Genomic DNA, 8777 nt, shown 5'->3' on the forward strand with positions numbered 1-8777 from the left:
TTGACATCAGCGTTCTTGATGAGAACATGAGAGGAATTTTCTATTCCTGCAAAGTGAGAGGGGAACAAGCAGCTCAACTAAGAAATCAAGTGTTTTGATTCTAGTTTGAGTGTTTTGAATATGATGAACCAAACAGAAGGACTGTGATCTCTTGTACAACTTAGGGAGGAAACGATGATTTTATGAATAATTTTATCAAAATTAATGATTACCCCCAAGGAATCAAACATAGCAGAAAAAGACAAGAACAAGAACATTTAAAGACCTGAAATAATCAAAAATTGTGAAGAAAGTAAGATAATAATGAGAAGCTGAGCATAAGAATTTATAGCAATTGCAGAAGTACACTAAAAGCTGGTAGAATGGAGCAGTTCCAATTAAAAGTCCTTACACTCTACCCACAGAGGTCAAATTGTCAAAGCAGAGCCTTGTAAAGTATGCACTTTACTTAATAGCTTGTCATCCTCATGCAGGGGCCACGCTAATCTTCTCTGTATTGTTCCAACTTTAGTATATGTGTTGCCCAAGTGAGTTCTGTACTTAAAAGCAAATCTTACTAATAATTAGTGAACGATACAAGCAAAAACCAAGCACAAAGATAGCAATATCTGTCTCTGGAAGGGTCCAAACTATCATCTGTACCTCCAAAAAAATAGATTTTTGCACTGGGATATATTTTATTTTCAGGCGAAGAGAAGAGTGTTCACAGTGTGTGTTGCACATGTTGCCCTAGGAAACTATGTAAGTTCAGAGCTTTGTTTTTACATCCCATCAGTTACACAGGGAACCTACCTGACTGACTTCTGTTCTCTCAATTGTGCCCCCTGCTCCATAAATTCCAGATTCATTTATAATAAGCAAAGCAAAAATTCTGCTAAGAACATTCTCAGATGAGAACTTCTTTGGTGATCTTCCTACTTGTAAATTCCAGCAGAATGTTTATCTGGAGGAGGGAGTTACCAAGCCTTTGTTAATTCTTTTCTTTTTGCAGGGACCTGCAGGAATCTCAGTACAGAGCGTGGCAGGGAGTACAAGAGTGAATTAGCATATGCTAGTTTCATCCTGCGCTCCCCAGACACCATATCGTGCATTGTGAAATGTGGCTTCTCTTAAGGCACCTGGTGGAAGACAGTGACCTATTTCTGAGCGTGCATGAAACAGACATCGGGCTCCAAGGAGAATGTTTCTGATCCCCACCTCTCTTAGCCATCCTCTGGGTTCATAATTCTTCATAGTCTAAAAATTCTTTTGATAGATTTTCCAGCTTTCCGTCTCTGTCCACAGTGAGGATCCGTGGGGCAGGCCATGCAAAGCAGGGAGCAAGGCTAAAGACAGTAGGATGACAGATGGAATGAATATAGTTAGAGTAAATTAGAAATAGAAATGGCACATTGATCAGTTTGCATCTGATGAAGTTCAAGCATGTCTCAACACATGCAGTACATCAGACTTCAGTGAGGCCAGAAGAGCAGGAACAATGGAGATGATTAGAGGAAGGATTCAGAGATATGCAGATGTTCCAAAGGTTCTTGAGATCCAAATTTCCAAACTTGGGTTTTGTATATTACCTTCTCTAAAGAACAAAGCAATAAGCTCCATTGTATACATAAAGTTTAAACGTTATAAAGTTGGTGATTAGTATCAGCATAAAAAAGATTGGCCAAAACCATCAAGTAAATTATGAACCTTCTTTTCCTCTTCTGTTCATTTCAGGAAATCCCATTATTTACTCAACACTCAAAGTCCGAACAGCCTATGTGTCGAGTATTCTCGGGGTCTGTGTGGTGCCTGGGAAAGATGGGAGTCAAAACTCCTGGTACTTGTTGAATCCAGTATAACTGGAAAGAGGATCAACTGATATTTCCACATTACCACATTACCACATCTCCACATTACCATATGTCAAGCTTCTTTTCCAGTAGCTAGAGCGTAGAAAACATTGTTTTTTTAAAGATTTTATTTATTTATTTATTGATTGATTGATTGATAGAGAGAGAGAGAGAGAGAGAGCTTGTTTGAGTGGGAACATGGCCTGGGAGGAGTAGAGAGGGAGGGAGAGACAGTCCTAAGCAGCCTCCACCCTGAGCTCAGAGCCCGAGGTGGGGTGCAAAGCCTGAGCCAGCTGCATCTCAGGACCCTGAGATTACCACCTGAGCCAAAACCAAGAGTCAGAGACTCAACCCACTGGGCCACCCAGGTGCCCCATTTTTCATTTTTGAATCCATGTTTACACAGCTCCAAACATTCAGCTGGATTGGAGTAAACCTAGTAATTATAATGCACACTAAACTTTGAGGATTCTATGTCTAAATGATAATCTCAGCTTTGCAATAACTAGAAGACAAAAATTACTCCATATTATGATTAATCTGGCTCTTGTTTATGAGCCAGATATTTTATTATGAAGCCCATGATACTTGACTTAATTTTCCATGGGGATATAACTTATGCATCAAATATGCTGTGATATTGTTTAGGTTTTGCATTTAAAATCTGAGGGGATTCAGCATTAGAAAGAAAACTATTTGGGATAAAGAAAATAATTCAGTTAGAATGAACCATCTCTATCTACATATACTATACATAATTACAGTGAGTTTGCAAGCATTTTAGATAAATAAATTTTATATTTCTATCCTATGTGAATACTTTAAAAAAAAAACACATATCCAGAAAATTAACTCAAATGTAGAAGAAAGAGTTGTCAAGTAGGTCACTTATACTGTTACTTAAATGTTTCCTTCCAGTCTCTAACTTTAAGCCACAGGGTTTAAGTGATGATTTTGAGAGCTTTGATATTTCTTTGTTTTTCAAAGCATTTCCCAGTGTCTTAATCATGGCAATGGCAACTTAAGAACTTATCTGGACTTTTCTCTACAGACTCTGTCATTTGAATCAGATGCCAAAAATATACTGCGACCAATGTCACAAGAGCCACCATGCTCAGGCCAGAAATAGCAGATGTAATTCATGGACCTTCCTGGTCCATAAGGGGTGTAGGTACCATGAACACAAAGAAGTCATCATCCATATGAAGTAACCTGTCCTAATTACTGAGTGATTTAGTCTTTAACCAATTGCTGCTAGCTTATCATAGAGTCTACCTCATTTCTCACAATCTCAGCTGATGCTCACTGACTCTTACATTATCATCTCTAAGCTCCCAGGGCTACCCTTCCTCCAACAACCACATTTTCAGCTAAAGGCAATCCTAGGTCATATGTTCTCTATCCCTACAAAATATGTATTAAATAACACTTAGTAAGCTAAAGAGATGCAGTTACTTAAGCCTCTATTTTCCCATGCACAGAGTCAAGAAATTTTTTATTCAGCTCACTGAGCAAATATTTACGGGATACCTACTCTGTGACAGACTTTGTTCTAAGCTTTTTCCAGGATATTTCCAGGAAGAGCAATGAGGCCAGAGTAGCTGGAGCTGTGGGATCAAAACTAGGCTAGTGATTGGTACTTCTACTACTTTTCCTTCATATAACAAAAATTACCGTTTGTGTTCTTTGAAGTACAGATGAGACACAACTGCAGGGCCCTCTGAGCATCATGTTAAATATCAAAATTCTCTTAAGGGAATACAATTTCATAAAATGCATCAACATAAAAACTAACTGAAAGACTATCAAAGCAAATCATATTTGTCCTACAAATGAAAAATTCTTATCATAAAACAAAAATAATTGAGAAAATAGGAGTGTGTACAACATATATTGTATTATGTGAGGGCCCACTACAAAATGAACATATGGGGACCCTTGTTCAAAAATCTAAAAGAGGGACGCCTGAGTGGCTCAGTTGGTTAGGCAGCTGCCTTCGGCTCAGGTCATGATCCCAGCATCCTGGGATCGAGTCCCACATCGGGCTCCTTGTTCATCAGGGAGCCTGCTTCTCCCTCTGCCTCTGCCTGCCACTCTCTCTGCATGTACTCACTCTCTCTGACAAATAAATAAGTAAAAATCTTTAAAAAAAAAAAATCTAAAAGAAAGGACTACTAAGTATACTAAAATATATAGATATTATCTTTAAAAATATTTTACTACTTATAAATATAATAGAGATAGTAGTGATATATCAGAATATAAATTTTAAAATTGTGAAAAATATTTTGGCATCATGATTTATATAAAATAAGGGATAAAACCCTTTATTATTGTGATAACTTGATTGATCAGATATTTTTGGCTTGCCTTTATGTCTTCAAAATTCATACTTCTAGTAACTTCATTATCAAATTAATATAACTGAAAGCAAAATGAGTTGCTCTTGGCAAACCCAAGACTGCAACTAATTTTTAATAATTTTTAATTTTGAGAAGACTATTTCCATAGATGAGCAACATGTTACTGGAGTTGTTAAGAGTATTTTATTGACTGTGACAATACTGGGACGTATTTCTGATAAGTTATCTTGAAGTATAAATTATAGTACATTTACAGTTGATGAGTTTCACAACACCTTTTCTAAAAAGATTTAGCTCTTCATATACCTGAGTTTCCTGTCCGAATTTAACTTTAAAGGTTATGCAATGGCAACTTAATGTTTGCTATAAAATTTTCTGTAATTTGTGGTCATGCAAGAAACCAAAAGTGCCTTCATGAAATAGTACAAAACACCTATTTATGTATTGTCTCTCCATATGTTCAATTAAAAGGAAATATTAATTTTCCAATTGTCTTGTTGATAACTGGTTTATGCAAAGCTTCATATAAAAACCAGTGGAGTTTTTTTCTGTCGAATTGGGTGGTCTTTAAATGTAATTGGTATTTCTAAGCCTGTGGGTATTTGCATTGACCCAGCAATTTTCAAATTTTCAGAGACTCTGAACTCTGAAGAATTCTAACAACTTTTTATATGCTTTATTGCAATGTCCATGGGTATGCTGTTATTTTATAATAATTTGCTGACAAAGTTTACTGCCTGGGCATCTACAGTAACTGTCCGAGTCTCAGGCCAGAGAGTTATAGTCACTATAGTGGTGGGGTCTGGGAATGGTCAGGAAGCCAGTCAGGTCCCTGTGCTTGCTGTTCCACACGGAGCCCCTCTTCTCTCCTGGGGCTGTACCCACTATTGTCACCACTATCGCTTCTGCGGCTCCCACCTTAGTGATCCCTGTGCACATTCAGACACAGCCATGAGGCCTGTTGCTCAGGGCCTGGGCCACATGCCTTCTTACTGGTTTCACTTAACAGCAATGATAGCTGCTCACAGTCTGTGGGATAGCTGGGTTCACCTGGGTAGTTCTTCTCTAAGTGGTACGTACTGTGACAGCAGTCATCTGAAGGGTCAGTAGGTTCGGGATGTCCAAGATGGTTCAGTGGAGGTTCAGCTGATTCAGAATGTCCACAATGGTGGCAGCTGGGCCTTTGCTGAAGGCTGAGATCTCCTGTGGGGCTATCATCTAGAGCACTTTGGTTCTCTTCCATATGGCCTCTCCAGCTGGCTCACTTAGGCTTCCTTAAAAGCCTATCGTGGTTTCATTGATAATCACACTCTTCTCTAGGGTGGTTGGATCCTTGGAGTACAAAATTGGAAGCTCCTTCCAATTTGTGTAACTCCTTCTTATGTGGCAAGACCTGTGACTTACCTCTAACCTACAGACTATGACAAAGGTGTCACCTCTGTTATTACATAACAAAAGATGAAAAGGCAGTACTAGTGGATGTTCTTCCTTATAAAATAATATACATATACAAATACAGAAACATGAGAACATAAATTGGAAGGGAGTAAATAGAGTCAAATTGTTCTAAGTATCTGCATTTGACTAGAAAGTGGTAGCAGTATTGATATATATTAGATCTGAATAAATATAAATTACATGTTCTTTTGTGTAGGGTAACCAGAAAAGGATTAGTAGAGGAATGCATAACTAATGAGATAAGAGGAAGGAAAAATAGAATATTAAAAAATATTCAGGCTATTTAAATGTATATAAAAATTAAAGTGTATAAAAATATATACAAAACAAAAACAGGAGAAATGGACAACATATTGTAAGATGTTACATGTATACCCAAATATATCAAAATCTAATTAATTGTAACTAGAATACATATTATGCAAAAAGGCAAAGATGAATAGAGTGAGTTTTTTTAAGGAACTATATGCTCCTATTAGACATATTTTAAGATACAGAGATATTGAAGGCATAGGAATGAAGAAATGTTTATCATTCAAACACTAATAAAGAGAAAGCTGCTATATCACTCTACATTGGACAAAACAGACTTCCTTAAAAGGGAGGGGAGGTTACTAGCAATAAAGAGGGGAAATTGATCAGAATATATAACAATTATTTCAATTTAAATATGAGCAACCAAGATATATTAGCATGTTTGTCATCTACGTGAAATGGTGAGATGTACATTACTCTCCGTTTTCTAAACTAAGGGTCTGTATAAGGCAAAATATTCTCCGTTATCGGAAAAGGATGTCTTTTCAACCTCAAGGTAAGAAATTACACCATGTGAGCTCTCTTGTGCACTCAGTTCCAAGATTATCTGTTTCAATGATTCTGAGTTTCCATGGTCTTATCTTATGGAAAAGATAAAGCCATTTTCATTGTTCTAAATGGAAAATCCTATGGCAGGTGTTTTGGTTAGACTGGTATGGGGCATGGCAGAGAAAAGAATGTGACTTCAAAGTAGCAAGCAGCATACCTAAAAGGTATTAAAGTGACCAAATTTAGGAAAAACAGAAAAGCCAACGCAATTATTTAGTCCAGCCATCAGCACATTCTAATTTAAAACTGAATTGAAACAGCCTGTGGGAAGTTACTGGACATGGGGGAGTTCATCTGCTGGTTGACTTTTTTTTTTTTAAAGTGTGGTTGATACCCAAGGTTACGTTAGTCTCAGGTATACAGCATAGCTATTCAACAATTCTATACACTATGCCATGCTCACCACAAGTAGAGCTCCCACGTGTCCCCATACATCACTGGTACAGTACAACTGACTACTGTTTTCTACGCTGTACCTTTTATTCCCACGACTGTAGTGATCTTATCTTGAATGAGGATGTCATTGTTGAAGAGTATCAATAAAGATGGATGAGACAATCTGAAATTATGAAGACAGGGGAAAAACCATTGTCTTTCTTGGTAATGATATATAATTCAAAGAACCTCTCTGATGCAAACTAATAAAAAGGGGACTATAAATTTGAAAACATAAGTCAAAATTGTATACAGGAGAAAAATAGAAATATCTGCATAAATATATTAAAGCAAGATATAACCCCACCAGCTATTATTTCCAAATAATTCTGTTGCTTTGAACTATAATCATTAATATGAATCATCATTAATCACATTCTTTTATCATTTTCTAAGAGGAAGCATATTAGGAGGAACACTTTGAACTGTCCTTTAGAAATATGGAATAGTTGAGCCTTTCTATTATCTTTTCTCACTGGAATAATTTCCATTACTGGTGATACTTTTAAAATTTTTGCTTTTTCTCTATAATATGATTTTTGTTGCTTCTTATTTCTCTCACTGACATATAATTAACACTCAGTGAAATATGAAAATCTTACGTGTACTCATTTGAGGCACTAATATTTCACTTTGGAGTAATATATTTTTACAAAATAGAACTATGATCAGAATATAAAATTATTCTTCTCCAGTGTAATAGTCCTTTTCTAAATAGCCATAAACTAAAGAATAATAAATGGTCCTCACTAATAGTTTTCTTCTTTCCCTTCCTGGAGGATTATTTCTCCGGGGCACTGGTCTTCTGTGTGGGATTCCCAGATGACAGAACCATGGAAAGCTGCACGTACTCTTAGACCCTGTTCTCTGCCTGGCCTGTGGCCCAGCAACGTACTCTCTGCTGAGGGGCCCTGTCTGCCTTCCTGCAGGAGTCCATACACTGCGCCCAAACTGGCCCAAATTGTTCATCAACAATTGGAACTTCCGGTTCCCATCTCATGGGAGATTTGAATCAGGAATCAAGAAAATTTAGAAGGCTCTTCTCCCACAGGCCCCCAGGAGTATTTCTAGCACTAAACGATAAGTCCATCCTCCTCCGGTAAGAGAAGCCTGAGTCTGGAAAACTGCTTGTAGTTCTCTGCATGATGGCTCCTCTCCTCCGCTCTCATGTCTAAAATTAGCACCTGGGTTTACTTCCAGCATGAAAGGAATCTATTCAAAGCACCACCGCTCCCCAGCCACTTTCATACAAAACTCACAAGTGTCTTTACTTGGCCCTATCTCTTTGTTTTTCTAACCCCAGCCACAAAACCTATTCTTTTCTAGCCTGACTACAACCCACATCCCAGACGAGCCCCAGACAGAATCCTGTCAAAAAACGTGCTGCCTTCTGGTTGACCTGGCCAAACATTGACCCCCCCACCCCACACCCAGCCATGGGTGCAGCTGTAACCCTCTCCCACCCTTAAAACCCTTTAAACCCCTTAAAAGGCCCAGCTTGGGGCAGACATTTCTCTAGATGTCTGGTCCCCCTCCTCCATGGAAAGTGAACTCTGTCCTGCTTGTGGCTCTACTCTTTCCAATTCTTTGCCCCCAATCTCACGGGGCCACCCTAACCCAGCAGAAAACCCATCCCTTCCTTGGGCCCATGATTGAGAAGGGGGAGAGAGAGAAGGCTACATATTGAGATGGAGATTTTTCTCATTCTAAGCTAATCCTAACCAAAGGTTAGCTCAAGTGCTAAGTCCAAATTTTATCTCTGAACTCTTTAAAGCCCATCCTGAACCATGGTTTTTACTACTAATTCTCAGACTTTGATGATCTTGAT

General features: G+C 38.0%; 1 non-coding gene across 1 annotated transcript; it reads right to left on the bottom strand.

The window, feature by feature from the left end:
- Positions 1-428: 428 nt before the first annotated feature.
- On the bottom strand, positions 429-535 carry LOC125101416 (U6 spliceosomal RNA). The gene has a single exon (XR_007127829.1). It is a non-coding gene; the product is annotated as a U6 spliceosomal RNA (small nuclear RNA).
- Between the last annotated feature and the right edge of the window lie 8242 nt (positions 536-8777).

The sequence above is a fragment of the Lutra lutra genome, chromosome 5, assembly GCF_902655055.1.
Source record: "Lutra lutra chromosome 5, mLutLut1.2, whole genome shotgun sequence".
NCBI lineage: Eukaryota > Metazoa > Chordata > Mammalia > Carnivora > Mustelidae > Lutra > Lutra lutra.